Raw genomic sequence first — 20,677 nt, 5'->3', positions numbered from 1 at the left:
CACGGTTGCCATCGGCACATCTTGTCAAAGCAGAGATCATGTCCCCTTATTGCGGTATCCTCATCAATACGGGTGTCGGTAACCCAACCGTGCCGTTCACACAACCCTTGGGAATAGGCGAGTTTTGGGGTGAGTGGGGAGGCGTTCGATATTCACTGCCTTTATAAGGGGATAAGGATTCCCCCTTCTTCTCACACGCCTTCTCTCTTCCTCTGCCCCACCACTCTTGAGCTCTAGCGCCCAAGTTCTCATATTTTTCCCACTCGAGCAAGCACTCAACCATGTCCAGATCCGGAGGTCAAGGCAGGTGGATGGCCTCCTTCGTCAAGGAGAAGGACATTACTGAGCTTCGGGCGGTCGGGTACTTGGCGAAGGAAATCGCCCACCGTCTTCCAGCCCAGGGGCATGTTGTCCCTGGCCAAAAGGCACTTTCATAGAGACTGTCAAGGAATGGCAGAAAAAGTGGTTCTACATCACAGAACCCCGCGGCGCCATCTGGGCCGCGGCTGCCAAATTCAAATCCAGCGCTCCCATGCGACTCACGTCCTGGGTTGAGAAGAGCCCGAACTGGTGTTCTCCAGATGAGTTGATAGCGCTGCAAACGCGTGTTCAAAGCATGGTGGACAAAGATATCAAGCTTGTCGATATAATCTAGGTGATGCTAGTTCGCCGGTTTCTCCCGTGCCAAAGCCGAAGCCGCCCTCTATGGGAATTCAATCCGAAGAAGCACCATACCCTGAGAGGCTCTTCGAAACCACTCATGAAGACGCCTGGAAGTTGCTATTCAAGGGCAACGAGACAACACCGACCACAGACTTGGACTGCGGGCACGACATTAATCACCTCGCCAATGAGGTATGTTATTTTGAACGCATCCCCTATTTGCTTGTTTCAAGGATGATTTCCAAGTTTTTATTATCATTGCTTCTTTAGGAATGGATGGAGAGGGCGAAGCAGATCCAGTGTCCGGCTCCGCTGCCTGAAGAACCAGCCATCCCGCGTTTAGCGAAGATGCTGGCGCTGGTGCCCTATAAGGCGCCTGAGGGAGTCCTGGATTAGGGGGTGTCCAGATGGTCGGACTATACCTTCAGTCGGACTCCTGGACTATGAAGATACAAGATTGAAGACTTCGTCCCGTGTCCGGGAGGGACTTTCCTTGGCGTGGAAGGCAAGCTTGGCGATACGGATATGTGGATCTCCTACCATTGTAACCGACTTTGTGTAACCCTAACCCTCTCCGGTGTCTATATAAACCGGAGGGTTTTAGTCCGTAGGACAACATACAGAACAACAATCATACCATAGGCTAGCTTCTAGGGTTTAGCCTCTCCGATCTCGTGATAGATCTACTCTTGTACTACCCATATCATCAATATTAATCAAGCAGGACGTAGGGTTTTACCTCCATCAAGAGGGCCCGAACCTGGGTAAAACTTCGTGTCCCTTGCCTCCTGTTACCATCCAGCCTAGACGCACAGTTCGGGACCCCTACCCGAGATCCGCCGGTTTTGACACCGACATTGGTGCTTTCATTAAGAGTTCCTCTGTGTCGTCGCTGTTAGGCTTGATGGCTCCTACGATAATCAATAGCGATGCAGTCCAGGGTGCGACCTTCCTCCCCAGACAGATCTTCGTCTTCAGCGGCTTCACACTGCGGGCCAATTCACTTGGCCATCTGGAGCAGATCAAAAGCTATGCCCCTGGCCATCAGGTCAGATTTGGAAGTTTAAACTACACGGCTGACATCCGCGGGGACTTGATCTTCGATGGATTAGAGCCACTGCCGAGCGCGCCGCACTGTCGCGACGAGCATGATCTAGCTCTGTCGCCGAAGAGTGCCCTGGAGGCCGCGCCCGCATCGGCTTCGACCCGTAATTCGGAGCCAACTGCGTCGATCGAGGATGGGTGGTTGGACGCCGCCTCGGGGGCTGCGATCCCAACGGCGATCGAGCCGAACACCAGCCCCGCACTCCACGAGACTCGTGACTCCAAGGAGCCGGACTCCTCTCCGGACTCCGAACCCTCCGCACCCCTGTCGATCGAATCCGATTGGCACCGATCATGGAGTTTACTATCGCGGACATCTTTCAGCACTCGCCTTTCGGCGATATTCTGAAGACACTAAAGTCTGTCTCTTTATCAGGAGAGCCCTGGCCGGACTACGGTCAGCAAGGTTGGGATACGGACGATGAGGAAATTCAAAGCCCACCCACCACCCACTTTGTAGCCACTCTCGACGATTTAACCGACATGCTCGACTTCTACTCTGAAGACATCGACGGTATGGACGCCGATGCAGGACACGATGAAGAACCAGCGCCTATTGGGCCCTGGAAAGCCACCTCGTCATATGACATATACATGGTGGACACCCCAAAAGAAGGAGATGGCGATGGAACAGCGGAGGATGACCCCTCCAAGAAACATCCTAAGCGCCAGCGTCAGTGGCGCCGCTCAAAATCCCGCCAAAGCAAATACGGTGATTCCAGCACGGGAGATAATAATACTCCGGAGAGTGCCGAAGAAAACCCCCTCCAGCAAGATCCAGCACAGGAGGATGGAAAAGCCAGCCCTCATGAGAGAGCGGCAGACAGAGAGGTCGAGGACGATAATTATATGCCTCCCTCCGAAGACGAGGCAAGCCTCGATGACGACGAATTCGTCATGCCAGAGGATGCCGTCGAGCAAGAGCATTTTCAACGCAGGCTTATGGCCACGGCAAGAAGCCTCAAGAAAAAACAGCAACAGCTTAGAGCTGATCAAGATTTGCTAGTCGACAGATGGACTGAAGTCCTTGCGGCCGAAGAGCATAAACTCGAACGCCCCTCCAAGAGCTACCCAAAGCGCAGGTTGCTACCCCGATTAGAGGAGGAAGCACTTAAACCTACATCACCAGCACTTGATACGGCCGACCGGCCACCTCGTGGCCGCGACAGAGAGGCCTCTCGGCCCTCCACTCAAGCCGCACCCCGCACCAAGGCACGGGAAAATGCGCCAGACCTGCGAGATATGTTGGAGGACAAGGCAGGGCAAATAAGATCGATCTACGGATCGCGTGGGCGCCCCATGACTCGAGACGATTACCGTCACGCCGGACAAAAATCCGGTAGGGCCGAACACAGTAGACAAAGCTCATTGGAGCTACATCGTAATGTAGCCCAGTACAGAGGCGCCGCACACCCACTATGCTTCACAGACGAAGTAATGGATCATCAAATCCTCGAGGGTTTCAAACCCGTAAACATCGAATCATATGATGGCACAACAGATCCTGTGGTATGGATCAAGGATTATCTCCTTCATATCCACATGGCCCGCGGCGATGATATCCACGCCATCAAATACCTCCCACTCAAGATTAAAGGACCAGCTCGGCATTAGCTTAACAGCTTGCTAGTAGGATCAATCAGTTGTTGGGAGGACCTGGAAGCTGCATTCCTCGACAATTTCCAGGGCACTTATGTGCGACCACCAGACGCCGATGACCTAAGCCACGTAATTCAGCGGGCAGAGGAATCGGCCAGGCAATTCTGGACACGGTTCCTAACAAAGAAAAATCAAATAGTCGACTGTCCGGATGTAGAGGCCCTAGCAGCCTTCAAGCACAATCTCCGTGATGAGTGGCTTGCCCGGCACCTTGGACAGGAAAAGCCGAAATCTATGGCAGCACTCACGACACTCATGACCCGCTTTTGCGCGGGAGAAGACAGCTGGCTTGCTCGTAGCAACAATATGACCAAGAACCCTGGTAATTTGGATGCCAGGGACAGTAGTGGCAGGTCGCGTCGCAGCAAGCAGAAGCGCCGCATTAACAGCGACAATGCTGAGGATACGGCAGTTAATGCCGGATTCAGAGGCTATAAATTCGGTCAGCGGAAAAAGCCATTCAAAAGAAATCCTAGGGGTCCGTCCAGTTTGGACCGAATACTCGACCGCTTGTGCCAGATACATGTCACCCCCAAAGAGCCGGCCAATCACACCAACAGGGATTGTTGGGTGTTCAAGCAGGCAGGCAAGTTAAATGCCGAAAATAAAGACAAGGGGCTGCATAGCGATGACGACGAAGAGCCCCGGCCGCCGAACGACAGTGGACAGAAGGGTTTTCCCCCACAAGTGCGGATGGTGAACATGATATACGCAACCCACATCCCTAAGAGGGAGCGGAAGCGCGCGTTAAGGGACGTATACGCGGTAGAGCCAGTCGCCCCAAAGTTCAACCCATGGTCCTCCTGCCCGATCACCTTTGATCGAAGGGACCATCCCACTAGCACCCGTCATGGAGGATTCGCCGCATTGGTTCTAGACCCAATTATTGACGGATTTCATCTCGCTAGAGTCCTTATGGACGGTGGCAGCAGCCTGAACCTGCTTTACCAGGATACAGTGCGGAAAATGGGCATAGATCCCTCGAGGATTAAGCCCACCAAAACGACCTTTAAAGGCGTAATACCAGGTGTAGAGGCCAACTGTACAGGCTCAGTCACACTTGAAGTGGTCTTCGGATCTCCGGATAATTTCCGAAGCGAGGAGTTAATCTTCGACATAGTCCCATTCCGAAGTGGCTATCATGCACTGCTCGGGCAAACCGCATTCGCCAAGTTCAATGCGGTACCGCACTACGCATACCTTAAGCTCAAGATGCCAGGCCCTCGAGGAGTAATTACGGTCAATGGAAACACCAAACGCTCCCTCCGAACGGAGGAGCACACGGCGGCCCTTGCAGTGGAAGTACAAAGCAGCCTCTCCAGGCAGTTCTCCAGTCCGGCCATTAAACGTCCGGACACCGTCAAGTGCGCCCGGAGTAACCTACAACAAGACCGCCTGGCACGTTTCGACCAGGCGTAGCAATGCGGCCCCAACCCCAGCCCTCGCAAAAATGCGACACCAGTGCTTCGCGTACAGAACTCAGCTCTAGAAATACCATGGATACAGGGGGAGGGGCACCATCACGGCACACCCGAAACACGGCTTAAACCACACCAGGGGCTGCCGATTTTTTAATTTTCTCTTACTTTCAGGACTCCATTCTTCGAAAGGCCTGTTCGGCATTTCAATTGCCGCACAAACGATGCAAGAACCAGGGAAGTAGACAAGCCATGCCGCATTATGGAACTCCCAGGTGGTCTCTATCACGAGCAGTATACCTGTTTCGCATACCATTCCGCAGCCTGCCCCTGCAACGGACATGTTAAATAGTCCAACCTTTTGCTCATCGCATTATTTGTATTGTTCTACTTTGATCACAGCCCTTTTTAATAAACAATGCATAGCTTTTGTCTATTTTTGCATTACTCTTTTTTTACAAATATATGTTCCTTAACGACATGTTGCACCCGTACACTTTGATACAGCCAAAATACGCCAGGGGCTTTAGTACCCCTCAATATGGTGTGAGAAGTCCGAACACTTTAACAAGTGTGGCACCCCGAACTTATAGCATTATATGCATCGGCTCCGAATCATGTCTTGGGTCAATAGTTGGGTTTGCCCGGCTCCTATGTTTTGGTGCCTTACGTTCCACTATGTCGGCTAAGGTAGCACTAGGAAAACTACTGTGATTGTGTCCCAGTTGAGCTGGGTCGAGCACCTCAGTAGAGAAAGCTAAAACTGACTGTCATGATGAAGCGAGAGCTGGTCGCTGTTCGAGAGGTTTTTTGAGTCCCTAAAGTCTTATGCTGCTTAGAGCGAGGAGTCGGCTCTGTCCGGCCAAGATGTGGATAGCGCCCCGAACTCGGTCTTCCGAATACCAGGGGCTTCGCCAAAATTTAAAATTATAGAATTCTATGGCTAAGTCAGAGTGTTCACGCATTATAGTCCAATTGCCTTGTTTGTTGTGCTGAGCGCCTCCCTTGAAGGACCCAAACATGGGAAAAAGAGCGCTCAGGTTTATCCTCGAACACCCCAGCACTAGCGGCACGGGGACAGAAGCCGATGACTCGCCATCTCTCAGAATTGATAAACAGCCGCACAGAAGGTAATATTTTAAATTCCAACAGCATTGCTTAGGGCATACGAACAAGTTTTCAGCGCACAGGACAAAACAAGCGAGTTTTACTCAAAAATTACATCCCTGGAACATTCATCCGCCATAAGGCGGGCACCCTTCAGAACATCCTTATAATAATTCTCGGGCTTGCGATGCTCTTTCCCTGGCGGTGGCCCGTCCTTCACAAGCTTCTCAGCATCCAGCTTGCCCCAGTGCACCTTAGCACGGGCAAGGGCCCTACGGGCACCTTCATTGCAGACGGAGCGCTTGATGACTTCGAGCCTTGGACAGCCCCCCACCAGCCACCGCACCAGCCCAAAATAGCTCCCAGGCAGAGCCTCTCCAGGCCACAGCCGAACTATGAGGCCCTTCATAGCCTGTTCGCCCGCCTTGTGGAGCTCGACCAGTTGCTTCAGCTGGTCGCTTAGGGGCACGGGGTGTCCGGCCTCAGCATACTGAGACCAGAACACCTTCTCTGTCGAGCTTCCCTCCTTGGCTTGATAGAATGCGGCGGCATCGGACACGCTACGGGGAAGATCTGTGAATGCTCCTGGAGAGCTCCGGATTCGGGTAAGTAACAAGTAACTCACGTTTATGTGTTTGCTTTGCATAAAGAATGCCTTACCCGCCGCTATCTTTTTCACCGCATCCAACTCCTGGAGGGTCTTCTGGGATTCGGCCTTGGCAGACTTGGCATTTTCAATAGCCACCGCGAGCTCAGACGCTCGCGTCTTTGAGTCAAGCTCCAAACTCTCATGTTTTTTCATAAGAGCATGGAGCTCTTGCCGCACCTTGCCAACCTGGGCCTCATACTTCTCCTGCTCGGTGCGCTCCGTGGCCGCCCTCTTCTCGGCCTCGAACAGCGCTTGCTTAAGGGTCGCCACCTCAGACGTGGCCCCTACAATAGCCACGATAATCCTGTCATCTTTTTGGCAATTGCACTTTTTTATATATATTTAAACAAGGTATTTCTTACCTTCCTTGTCCTCGAGCTGCTTCTTGGCACGCCCGAGCTCTTGCTCGGACTGCTCGAGGTTTTGCTTTAGCGTGTCCACTTCCGCGGTCAGTGCGGCGGACGCCAGCAGAGAAGCCTGCATATGCATATTGACTCCTTTTTGTTAGACTCTTGTGAATTTTATTTGATCCTCTATTCGGCTTTTCTTCCCGAACGCCAAATAGAGCATCAGGGGCTACTGTCTATGCGGTAATATTATTTACACATTCTTTACTTACCTCAAAGCCTGTTAAAAGGCTAGCACAAGCTTCAGTCAGTCCGCTCTTGGTGGACTGAACCTTCTGGACCACCGCACTCATAATGGTGCGGTGCTCCTCGTCGATGGAGGTGCCTTTGAGCACCTCCAACAGATTGTCCGGCGCCACCGGTTGGACGGGGGTCACCGGCACGGTGGGCTTGCTCCTCTTGGAAGGAGGTCGCCCGCCGGACTCTGGAACCTTTGAAGGTTTTAGAGCGGTGTCCGGCCTAGAGCCGGACTTGGAGCCCTGGGGGGTTTTATCCCCTTTACTCCTGGAGTCCAGGAGGTCGCCTTGCGGCGCCTCCAGGACCACCTCCTCCTGGCTTGGAACCTGTTGGGACAACACTTCGGCGTCGTCCGTAGGGCGGGGGGAGGTAGCCGTCGGAAGCGAATTCACATTCGACGAGTCTAGTGAACCGCTCGACGACGCGTCGACTGGTCTTTGGGTGGGCTGCATAATCATATTCGACATAAGGGAAAGTTGTGCAATAAAGGAATACTATGAATTACTCGGGTATCCGGATACTTACGATTTACCCAGGGGCTTGGCCCTGAGCGGCCACTCCTCTCCGCCGTCGTCGGTGTTGGTGGAGTAGTCCGGAGGAAGGGCTTTCCCCTTCTTGGACCCTTCGGCCTCCCCAGTGAGGGCGGCCTTCCTTTTCTTCTCTCCCCCCACTGGAGGGGGAGAGGTCTCTTTTTCCTCCTCCTCGTCTTCACGGGAGGAATGCGCCTTGGAGCCGTTGGATGATGATCCCGACACCTCCTGGCGCCGGGCACTTTTTCGAGTCCCCGTGACCTTGTTCGCCGGCACCACATAGGGTGCCGGAACCAGCAGCTTCGCCAAGCGGGCATCGGCTGGGTCTTCGGGCAAAGGAGCCGGACAGTCGATCTGTCCAGACTTCGCCTGCCAATCCTGTCAAAGGTAAGGGAGCTTAGATCCCGCATAGAGTTAAACTATGAAAAACTAATACCCTGTAAAAGGTACAAACAACTTACCGCGCTAGCGTGACGCTACGCGCTGAATCCGCGATCCTCGGTAGTGGATGTGGGATCCTCGGCACCCTTGAAAAGCACCTTCTAGGCATCTTCATGCATCGTGTCGAAGAGCCTGCTCAGAGTTCAGTGCTGCGCCGGGTTGAACTCCCACAGATTGAAGGCTCGTTGTTGACACGGGAGGATCCGGCGGATGAGCATAACCTGGACTACGTTGACAAGCTTGAGCTGCTTGTTCACTAGGGTTTGGATGCATGTTTGCAGTCCAGTCACCTCTCCTTTGCTGCCCCACGACAGGCCCGTTGTCGGTGTCAAAACCGGCGGATCTCGGGTAGGGGGTCCCGAACTGTGCGTCAAGGCCCGATGGTAACAGGAGACAAGGGACACGATGTTTTTACCAAGGTTCGGGCCCTCTCGATGGAGGTAATACCCTACTCCTGCTTGATTAAGATTGATGATATGGGTAGTACAAGAGTAGATCTACCACGAGATCAAGGAGGCTAAACCCTAGAAGCTACCCTATGGTATGATTGTTGTATATGGAGTTTTTTTATGTCCTACGGACTACAACCCTCCGGTTTATATAGACACCGGATAGGGTTAGGGTTACACAGAGTCGGTTACAATGGTAGGAGATCTTGAATATTCGCATCGCCAAGCTTGCCATCCACGCCAAGGAAAGTCCCATCCGGACACGGGACGAAGTCTTCAATCTTGTATCTTCATAGTCCTAGAGTCCGGCTGAAGGTATAGTCCAGCTACCCGAACACCCCCTAATCCAGGACTCCCTCAATAGCCCCTGAACCAGGCTTCAATGACGACGAGTCCGGCGTGCAGATTGTCTTCGGCATTGCAAGGCGGGTTCCTCCTCCAAGTCCTTCATAGAAGATTGTAAACACCAAGAGTAGTGTCCGGCTCTGCAAAATAAGTTTCCACATATTGCCATAGAGAGAATAATATTAACACAAATCAAATCTGCTGACGTATTCCGCAGTGTGTCATCACACTACGACCAAGTCCTTTACTCGAATCGTTTTTACTTTCCCACCTCAGCACATTTTGCGAGGCGGTTTCCTTGGCACGTCTTGTCAAAGAAGAGATCGTGTACCCCCTTTTACGGGATTCTCATCAATACGGGCGTGGGTAACCCAACCGCGCCCGTTAGCATGTTTCCTCGATTAAAGACGAGTCCCGAACGGTTACGGGGAGGGCTCTTGGTATTCAACCTCTTATAAAGAGACCAAGGCCTTACTCCTTTTTTCAATCTCAAGCGAGTTCGCCCGTCGCCTCGAGTTCCAACACCCTAGACTCTAGATTCCGGGCGCTTCGGACCTTCGACAATGTCCGGTTCTGACCTTCAAGGCCGATGGACGCCCTCCTCCGTCACGGAGGAGGACGTACTAAAGTTGAGGGAGGCTAAGTTCCTGACCGGCGAAATTTTGCATAGGTTGCCTGCTCAAGGGCAGGTCATTCCCAGTCCCCAGCCCGGTGAGAGCATGGTGTTCATGTCTCACTTTCTTCAGTGTTGGGCTTCCCAATGGATCCCTTTGTGAGGGGACTGCTGTTTTATTACGGGTTGGAATTCCATGACTTAGCTCCAGAGTCCATCCACCATATCTCCTCGTTTATTGTCGTGTGTGAAGCATTCCTCCGTGTTACCACTCACTTCGGATTATGGCTCAAGACCTTCAAAGTGGAGCTGAAGATGATCAAGGGACGGCACGCAGAGTGCGGAGGCGCTGTTATAAGCAAAAATGCTGATGCTCCATGGCCCGAGGGCTCTTTTCAAGAGGAGCTAGGCTTGTGGCAACGAGAGTGGTTTTATATCACCACTCCCCGGAGCACCAAGTGGGTGGCGCCTCCTGCCTTTCGCTCGGGTCCCCCAGCACGGCTAGTGTCATGGGTCAACAGAGGGTTAGATTGGGGTTTGCCCAAAGATGTGCCCTTGTTACAGGGCCGCATTAAGGATCTCTTGGAAGGAGACCTCAGCCTGGTCAAGGTGACGCAGGTCATGCTGATTCGCCGAATATTGCCCGGCAAATGTCGCTCCCTTCGCCTGTGGGAGTTTAACCCAGAGGGACCGCGAGCTCTCCAGAATTTCATGGGCGCAACACCCGCGGAGATGTATAAACTGTTCTTCGGATCACAAGAGATGTGTCCGGATTTAACCGAGGACGCAGGCCTAAGCTGCAATCGCCCGGATACTCAAGTAAGCAACCTTGTGCCCGGACCTTCTATCCGTATAATAGTCATAAACTTGCCCCTAAAAGTGTTGTCCTTTTAAACAGGAGTGGATTGCGAAGGCAAAGCTGATCAGGTGCCCGGCTCCCCTTCCCGAAACCAGGCCGGATCCCGTGCTGGTCAGGATGCTGGAGATAATGCCTTTGGAGGGAAGCAAGGGGGAGGACAAGGACAATATGGCCTCCTCGAAGGAGGCTGCTCCGAAGGGAGGAACCGACAATTCCTCTCCTAAGGGGAAGAAGAGAGCCGCCTATGACGACCCGAAAACCATGGCCTCGAAGCGGGGGGAAAAATCCTCGTCAGAGGGTCCGACGCCGGGGAGTTCCTCGGCTGGACTACGCCCTCAAGGGATCATCCCTCCAGCGAGCCATAAGTAGAGAAAGATTTTCCTTTTGAGGGATGAGGGAAATCCTTGATTTATATCTGAGAAGATTAACCGAATTTTTACCTTGTAGCTCGGACCTCAGCCCTTCTCAGCAGAGCTCGTCTTCGGGGGATCTCCTTCCGGAGATGATGGAGAGTGGGACGCCTCCCCCTGCCGTGCCGCCTAGCGAGGCGGGCGACCCTGAGGTGTCGCCGCGGAGGGTTTCTTCGAATCCGGCAGGGGCGGAAGATAACTGTGTGGCCCCCCGAGGTTCTCCGTGTCTGGCCTTCGAAAGAGGTCATGGGACAAGTCCGACACCGTCTAGTGCTCGGTCGGAGGAGCTAAAGATTCTGCTGGGGCGAGCTTCTATCTCGGAGGAGCACTATGCATTGATGGGCATGGTGATTGAAAGGATCTCATCTGCAGAGAGCGGATTGCATGAGGCCGTTAAAAGTTTACTGACGGGTTTTGAGGTACATTAGATAATGTACACTTTTGTCAGTTGCGCATGAATAAGATGTGCCCTGTGTAGATAGTAGCCCCTGAGACTCTGCGCATCGTCAAGAAATGACGGCACACGGAGGATCATAAACCCAGGTCTAAGATGTCACCTTTGAATGTAGGCGGCAGGGTGTCCCGAATCGAGCCGAACTGATGATTTTGCCGAACTAAAGCGGCAACTGGACGTGGCAGATGCCGACATCGCGCTTGTCAACAAGCGGCTTGATGAGGCTCAAGGTATGTAATTCCTCGGGCGGCATCGGGTAAGAAGAGTTTTATGCCAGTGTCTTACGATGTGTGTGTTTGACGCAGATGGTGCGGCCGTCGTGGAGAGTCTTAGGGCAGAACTTGCCCGAGCTAAAGAACAAGCCAGAGAAAGTGATGCGGCTGCCAAGAAAGCCCTTGAAGAGCTGAGAGCCAAACAGGCTACTCATTGCCGAAGCAAGGAAGAGATGGCCGAGATGGCCAAAAAGTTAAAGAGCGTTGCAGACTGTTGCAGACTTCTTGAGAAAGAAGACCAGGCGAAACAGACGGACTTAGAGAAGGTCGTTGCCAATGCCAAGGACGCGCGCTCTATGATGAGAGCTGTGAAGGAGGAGCTACGTCAGGCCGAACAGATTGCGGCTGGAAATCCCTTTATGTTGCGAAGGAAATTTTGCGATGCGAAGTTTGCTCCGTTAGACCGGATGTGGAGTGTGGAGGATACCTATCTGGATTTGACAGCGAGTGCTACTGATGCGACCGAACACTTTCGAGATCAGAAAGATCGCGAAGTGGAAAAGCTTTTCTGGTCGCAGTTTCACAATCCAGAGCGTCCACTGGCAGTGGACGATCGTTTGGCTCAATGGGCCGAACTGAATAGGTTGTCCGGACTCGCCATGAAGTACGTCATGGGTCATCTGTGGCCGGGGAGATCGGAGCCGAAGAGTTATTTCAGCTTGGTGCAGCAATTCCTTGACGCGGTGCCACGTATTAATGCAATCAAGAGGTCAGCATGCATAGAGGGCGCAAGGATGGCTCTTGCCCGTGTCAAGACATACTGGGGAGAGATGGAGACCACCGTTGTTGCGTCCCGAGATTCGGACAAAAGCCGAGTACCTTCCGAGCACTATTTTCAGGAAGTCCTAGAAGGCGCTTGTGTAATAGAGACGTAGTGCTCGAAAGATGCTATGTTATGATAGCATATGTAATTATAAAGTAATATTTTGATAAACTATAGTGGCCTTTTTATACTTGTGCCTTCAAGTATTGGGAACACCTCCTGTGCGGCCGTTTTAAGATATATATATACAAAATCTGAAAGATGGCAGTCGTTGGCTTCAGCCCCCACGCACATAGTGCGGGGGTGCTCACAGAAGACGCATTTTCACACTTAACCCAACGTCTTGGTCCTACAAAGGAGGTGATAGCGCAGCGGGCCAGGCAACCGGACTATAACGCTTTAACACTTTCACTTAGCCATAGGAACTTGACAGTGAGACTATTTAGGTAGCCCCTTGGTGGCGACTGCGCTCGCCCGAGTTCGGGGCGCGTATGTGCCTGACCGGGAAGCGGCCCTTTGTTAAAGTGGAGGAATCCGATAGGTTCCGATAGGTCATCGAGTGGCTGACCAGTCTCACGCTACATCATGACAGTCAGTTTTCGGCTTTCTCTACTGAGGTGCTCGCCCGGCCAAACCGGGGCACAATCGCAGTAGTTCTCCTGGTGCTACCTTAGCCGATAGAGCGGAACATAAGGTAACCGAACTCAGGAGCCGGTGATGAAGACATGAACCTAGGGTAGGGACACGGACCTGACCAAAGAGTCCTACCCTAGGACACCCCTAGGAGAAGTCACCTTTCAATCGACTTGAAGGTATCCCACTCGACGGGTTCAAGACACTCGACCAAGAAGCTATCACTCGACCATGAAGCCAACCACTCGACTGCCAGGAGACCTAAAGTCACTCCACAGGCAAATGGTCGGCTGTTAAGTAGTCTTTATGATCATTATAGCACTTTATTAGGGACGTTACCAGAAATGCCCAACCTTGAATGTACCTTAAACCCTGCATTACTAAGGGCGGGAGGGGTCCGGCGAACTCTATATAAGCCACCCCCCTCCTCAGTATGAAGGGTTCGCACCCCTGTATCCATACACGCATAATCCAGTCGACCGCTTCCGGGCTCCGAGATGTAGGGCTATTACTTCCTCTAAGAAGGGCCTGAACTCGTAAACCTCGCGTGTAACAACTTCCCAATAGCTAAGATCTAGCCTCTCCATATTCACCCTCCTACATCACTGTCAGAGTTAGAACCACGACAGTTGGCGCCCACCGTGGGGCAGGAATCTTAGCGCTTAGTTGGAGAAGTTGCGATCTTTTCTGATCCCTTTGATCATGTTTTCTTGCGGAGTTTTGGTGGAGGACCGCGAGATCCGTCTCGGTGCGCTCACCTTCATCGTCGATGACTCCGCCTGGCTTTAGGAGGCACCACTCGACATCGACGCGCTCCCCGTCCGCGGTGCGACGCACTTCCGCGCATGCATTCGTGGCGTCCTCCTGCGGCAGCCATCGACTCAGTATCGGTCGGCCCCTGGGTCGTCTCCCCGCCCTGTCTCCCGCCAGCGCAAGCCCTCCGGTCGGTCAAGACTCCAGCGGTGGGTGAGGCATGCCATGGCCCGCCAGTCGGCAGCCCCACAAGTCGTGGCAATCGAGCCCGATGAATCTCTCTGCGACCTGTTCGATCTGTCGACTGGCTCCGCGGAGACTGCATCCGAGTGCGACAGTAGCGACCCAGCGGCTGAGATTCTGGCGGTCGACGGAACACACAGTCCTCCTGGTTTCCCTCGCGCTGATGGAGGCGCGGGTGGGGGCGATTCGTCGCATCCCCACGATGAGTATCTCCCCGAACCTCTGACGTCATTACAGCGAGAGGAGCTTCGCCGCCGGAACATGGACGCGCTCTGCACTCCTATCGTCGAAGAGACCCCCGAGGCCCGGGCCTTGGAGGACGCGCGTTTGGACAACCTGGCCGAGCGTACTCAACTCGAGAATCTCCAGCGAGCACTCGACGAGCAAGCGCATCAGCGGGCACCCGAGTCTAGTCGACGCCAGCTCTTCCCGCCGACGCAGGTATATCGAACCCCAGCTCAGAATTTGGCCGCCGTGGCCCGTATAGCATAATCGATTCAGCCCTCCCAGTCGGAGGCTGGCAGGGGCTTGTTACAGATCAGAGCATTGCTCCGGGTGGCGGGAAACCAGAATTCCGCTGTCTCTCAGTCGCGGAATAGGATCCACAGTCGATCTGTCGCAACAGATACAGTCGAGTCGGCTCACAGCCCGAGATCGCCCCCGAGGCATGAGGGACGTGGCGACCGGCGTGACCAGTACAGGAGGAATGAGCAGTATGATCACCGATTCGACCGTGATGATCGACGTCGAGTGCCAACCCCTCCCCTGAGGAGTGGGTCATATGCGCCTCGACGGCAAGATGACAGACGCCCTCATAGTGTTGGGTAGAGGATTCCAGTCGACCCCAGAGACCCAGGCTTTGATGCGAGATCCATCCTCGTTCAAGGTTTGGTTGACAGGAACAGAGCTCATCGAGGAGGCCACAACAGAGATGCGCCTGCCAGCAGCGTAGTACGTGCTTCAGGGCCAGAGTGTTTTAGTCGAGCCATCAGAGCCGCAGTGATTCCTCCCAATTTCAGGCTGGCGACTGGAATCAGCAAGTTCACCGGTGAATCTAAGCCTGACACCTGGCTCAAAGATTACCGAGTGGCTGTACAGATTGGCGGTGGCAATGATGAGGTGGCCATGAAGTATTTGCCTCTCATGTCAGAGGGCTCGGCCAGAGCGTGGCTAAATCAGTTAGCACCCAGCAGCATTTACACTTGGGAGGACCTCTCCCGAGTGTTTATCACGACCTTTGAAGGAACATGCAAGCGACCTGCAGGCCTTACAGAGTTGCGGTCTTGCGTGCAGAAGCCGAATGAAACTCTGAGGGAATACATCCAGAGGTGGATCACGCTGCATCACTCGGTTGAGAATGTGCCAGACCATCAAGCGGTTTGTGCCTTCAAGGAAGGTGTCAAATACAGAGAGTTGAATCTGAAGTTCGGTCGAACTGGAGAGATGTCTCTGAATCGGATGATGGAGATTGCCACCAAGTACGCTAACGGAGAAGATGAAGATCGACTCCGGAGTGGCAAGCAGAAAGCAGTCGCCCAGGAAACCGGAGGCAATTCCAGTCGGAAGCAGAAGCGGAAGGCCGAGCCAGCCGCCCCTGGGGAGGCCCTGGCCGCAACCCAGGGAAATTTCAAGGGAAAACCCAAAGGCCCCTGGAAGCCCAAGAAAGTCAAGGATCAAGACGGAAATGATGTTCTGGATCTGCCATGTCACATCCACACCAAGAAGGATGAAGAGGGTAATTTTATTTACCCAAAGCATACCACTCGACAGTGCCGGCTCCTGATCCAGCAGTTCCAAGGAAAGCAGTCCAGGGATAAGGAAAAAGAGTCGGACAGAGTCGAGGACAAGGAAGACAGTGACGATGGATACCCCCAAGTCAATTCCACCCTGATGATTTTTGCCGATGTCGAAAGCGAAAGTCGACTGAAAGTCATTAACCGAGAGGTGAACATGGCTGCCCCGGCAACACCCAGTTACCTGAAGTGGTCTCCGACTGCCATCACATTCGACCAGTCTGATCACCTGACGCACATTGCCACCCCTGGGAGGCAAGCTTTGGTGGTCGACCCAATTGTTGAAGGCACTCGACTCACTAAAGTCCCGATGGATGGTGGCAGTGGCCTGAACATACTGTACGCTGAAACATTGAAAGGAATGGGCATTCCGATGTCCAGGCTCAGCACCAGTAACATGAGTTTCCACGGAGTCATTCCTGGGAAGAAAGCCCAATCACTCGGCCAGATCGCTCTTGATGTTGTTTTCGGTGATTCAAAGAATTACCGCAAGGAAAAGTTGACATTCGAGGTTGTGGACTTCCAAAGTGCTTATCACGCCATTTTGGGCAGGCCAGCTTACGCACGCTTCATGGCTCGTCCATGTTACGTGTATCTCAAACTGAAGATGCCTGGCCCCAAAGGTGTGATCACTGTTACAGGCAATCGGAAGAAGGCGGAAGAGTGCTTTCAGAAGGGCTCAAAGATTGCAGATGCTCAGATGGCAGTGGTCGAGCTGCAAGAGTACCAAAAGACTGCCGATCCAAGTGAGTTGCTACGAGCCAAGAAGCCTGCTTCAGAATCAGCTTTTCAGTCGTCCGGTGAAACAAAGACAGTCCACATTCACCCGACCGACCCCGATGCTGCCCCGACTCACATCTCAACGACACTTGACTCCAAATAGGAAGAAGCGCTCATCCAGCTCCTCCGTGAGAACTGGGACATCTTCGCATGGAAACCCTCTGACATGCCTGGAGTTCCCAGAGGGCTGGCTGAGCACCATCTACGAGTCGACCCGAAGTTCAAGCCTGTGAAAGAACATCTTCGACGGTCCGCCGTCCAAAAGAGGAAAGCCATTGGCGAGGAGGTGGCTCGGCTCTTAGCAGCGGAGTTCATCCGAGAGATTTACCACTCCGAGTGGCTCGCCAATGTCGTCATGGTCCCCAAGAAGTACAAGTCACTTCGCATGTGCATTGATTTCAAACATATCAATCGGGCCTGCCCGAAAGATCATTTTCCTCTCCCTCGCATCGACCAAATAGTCGACTCGACTGTGGGGTGCGAGAGATTGTCTTTTCTAGATGCTTATTCCGGGTACCATCAGATCCGTCTGTATGGACCCGACGAAATCAAAACATCTTTCATCACCCCATTCGGATGCTTCTGTTATGTCACCATGCCGTTCGACCTCAAGAACGCCGGAGCCACGTTCATGAGAATGATTCAGAAGTGTTTACTCACTCAAATCAGTCGGAATGTGGAGGCATACATGGATGATATTGTGGTCAAGTCACGCAAAGGTTCCGACCTGCGACCTGACCTTGCCGAAACCTTTGCCAACCTCAGGAGGTATGATATCAAGCTCAATCCATCAAAGTGCACATTCGGAGTTCTAGGTGGAAAGTTACTTGGTTTTCTCGTTTCTGAACGGGGGATCGACGCCAATCCTGAAAAAGTTGGCACCATACTCCGGATGAAGCGTCCCGTTCGCGTGCACGACGTCCAAAAGCTTACAGGCTGCTTGGCCGCCCTAAGTCGATTCATTTCTTGCCTCGGTGAAAAGGTGTTGCCCCTTTACCGACTGATGAAGAAGTCTGACAAGTTCGAGTGGACTCCGGAAGCTGATGCAGCATTTGCAGAGCTCAAAGCTCTGCTCTCCACCCAGCCGGTGCTTGCTGCCCCAATCAGCAAAGAGCCTCTGCTGCTTTACATTGCAGCCACAGGGCAAGTTGTCAGCACAATACTTACGGTCGAGCGGGAAGAAGAAGGAAAGGCCTTCAGAGTTCAGCGCCCATTCTATTATGTGTCTGAAGTTTTGACACCTTCAAAACAAAGATACCCTCACTACCAAAAGCTTGTATATGGGATTTATATGACCACCAAGAAGGTTGCACATTACTTCTCTGACCACTCCATTACAGTCGTCAGCGATGCCCCACTGTCAGAGATTCTGCATAACAGAGATGCAACTGGTCGAGTGTCCAAGTGGGCGATTGAACTCCTTCCCTTAGATATCAAGTTTGAAGCAAAGAAGGCTATCAAGTCCCAAGCAATCGCAGATTTCATCGCCGAGTGGATTGAACAGCAACTTCCGACTCAAGTTCACTCGGAGCACTAGACCATGTTCTTTGATGGATCTAAGATGCTGAATGGTTCCGGTGCTGGGGTAGTTCTAGTCTCCCCCCGAGGAGATAAGCTCAGATATGTTCTCCAGATTCACTTCGATTCCTCCAACAATGAAGCAGAGTATGAAGCACTTTTGTACGGGTTGCGCATGGCCATTTCACTCAGCGTCCGTCGCCTCATGGTCTACGGCGACTCAGATTTGGTGGTTAATCAGGTGATGAAGGAGTGGGACGTCAGAAGTCCAGCTATGACTGGTTATTGCAATGCAGTGAGAAAGCTATAAAAGAAATTCGAGGGGTTAGAGCTTCATCACATCCCCCGACTGAAAAATCAAGCAGCTGATGATCTGGAAAAAATAGGCTCCAAGAGAGAAGCCATTCCCAGCAATGTGTTTCTGGAGCACATCCGCTCGCCATCAGTCCAGGAGGATCCTTTCACAGAAGAAGCCCCACAACCGAAAAGTGCCACAGATCCGACTGAAGCCGAAGTTCCTGCTGTGGTCGACCTAATCATGGAAGTCTTGGCAACCACTCCCGACTGGACGATACCATACATCGCGTATATCCTAAGGAAAGAGCTCCCAGAAGACGAGGAAGAGGCTCGACAGATCGTCCGCCGATCCAAGGCCTTCACAGTCATAAAGGGGCAGTTGTATAGAGAAAGCGCGACTGGAATCGGTCAGAAGTGCATAACACCAGAAGAAGGTCGGATAATCCTCGATGATATCCACTCGGGGACCTGTGGCCACCATGCATCCTCTCGGACCATTGTGGCTAAAGCATACCGAGCGGGATTTTACTGTCCTAGAGCAAATGAGATGGCAAAAGAGATAGTAGACAAATGTGGAGGCTGCCAGTTCTACTCCAACATGTCACACAAGCGTGCATCAGCCCTGAAGACCATTCCAGTCGTCTGGCCCTTTGCTGTCTGGGGACTATACATGGTTGGTCCACTGAGAACAGGCAGGAGCGGATTCACGCATGTTCTTGTGGCAGTCGACAAGTTCACCAAATGGATTGAAGCCAAGCCTATCAAGAACCTCGATGCTGGCACTGCTATCAGTTTCGTCAGAGGACTAACATTCAGATATGGAGTCCCTCATAGCATCATCACTGACAATGGGTCAAACTTCGATTCGGACCAGTTCAGAGCTTTTTGCGCCTCTCAAGGCACACGAGTCGACTACGCGTCGGTCGCGCATCCTCAGTCGAATGGACAAGCTGAAAGAGCAAATGGTTTGATTCTCAAAGGACTGAACCCTCGGTTGATGCGTGATCTCAAGCACGCGGTAGGTGCTTGGGTCGACGAGCTTCCTTCACTTCTGTGGGGATTGAGGACCACCCCTAACCGGTCGACTGGAAGAACTCCACTCTTTCTGGTTTATGGAGCCGAAGTGGTTCTGCCAAGTGATCTTCCTCACAACGCGCCTCGAGTCGAGCTTTACACCGAAGATGAAGCAGAACAGGCCTGGCAAGAAGCAGTCGACCTCCTAGAAGAAGAGAGGGAGATGGCCATGATCAGATCGACCATTTATTAGCAAGACTTGCTTCGATTCCACGCCCGGAATGTGAAGAGTCGAGCCTTCCAAGAAGGAGATTTGGTCCTCCGAGTGGATCAACAGAAACCACACAAGCTTGCTCCTACTTGGGAAGGCCCCTTCATCATCACCAGAGTCCTCCACAATGGAGCGTATCACCTCTACAATGTTGATCGCCAGATCGACGAGCCTCGAGCTTGGAATGCGGAACTACTCCGCCCCTTTTACACTTGAGCTCTCCCTTGGATGAGATGTAATAAGAAAAATTCCTGCAGTTCGTTTTTATCAAAGGCAAGAGTGTTCCATCAATTGTTGTCACTTTTTGTTTACATACAGAATCCCCCAGTGGGTGACTTAGCTGCGAATCCGTTTCGCCTAAGTTTGAAAAAATCCTACCGAGTGGAGAGAGATCCTCCCACTCGGGGGCTTAGCTGCAGTCCAGCACTCACCTAAGTTCTCTCACTTAGAGACTTAGCTGCGGTCTGGCACTTGCCTAAGTTTGAAAAATCCCACCGAATGGAGAGCGATCCTCCCACTCGGGGGCTTAGCTGCAGTCCAGCACTCACCTAAGTTCTCTCACCTAGAGACTTAGCTGCAGTCCGGCACTTGCCTAAGTTTGAAAAAATCCTACCGAGTGGAGAGCGAACCTCCCACTCGGAGGCTTAGCTGCAGCCTAGTGCTCGCCTAAGTGTTTAAATCCTACCGAGTGGAGAGCGATCCTCCCACTCGGAGGCTTAGCTGTAGTCTAGCACTCACCTAAGTTCTCTCACCTAGAGACTTAGCTGCAGTCCGGCACTCGCCCAAGTTTGAAAAAATCATACCGAGTGGAGAGCAAACCTCCCACTCGGGGGCTTAGCTGCAGCCCAGTGCTCGCCTAAGTTCCCTCACCTAGAGACTTAGCTACAGTCCGGCGCTCGCCTAAGTGTTTAAATCCTACCGAGTGGAGAGCGATCCTCCCACTCGGAGGCTTAGCTGCAGTCCAGCACTCACCTAAGTTCTCTCACCTAGAGACT

This window comes from Triticum aestivum, chromosome 1A, assembly GCF_018294505.1.
Source record: "Triticum aestivum cultivar Chinese Spring chromosome 1A, IWGSC CS RefSeq v2.1, whole genome shotgun sequence".
Classification (NCBI taxonomy): Eukaryota; Viridiplantae; Streptophyta; class Magnoliopsida; order Poales; family Poaceae; genus Triticum; species Triticum aestivum.
The sequence above is the reverse complement of the archived record's forward strand: the minus strand, read 5'-3'. Positions refer to the sequence as shown.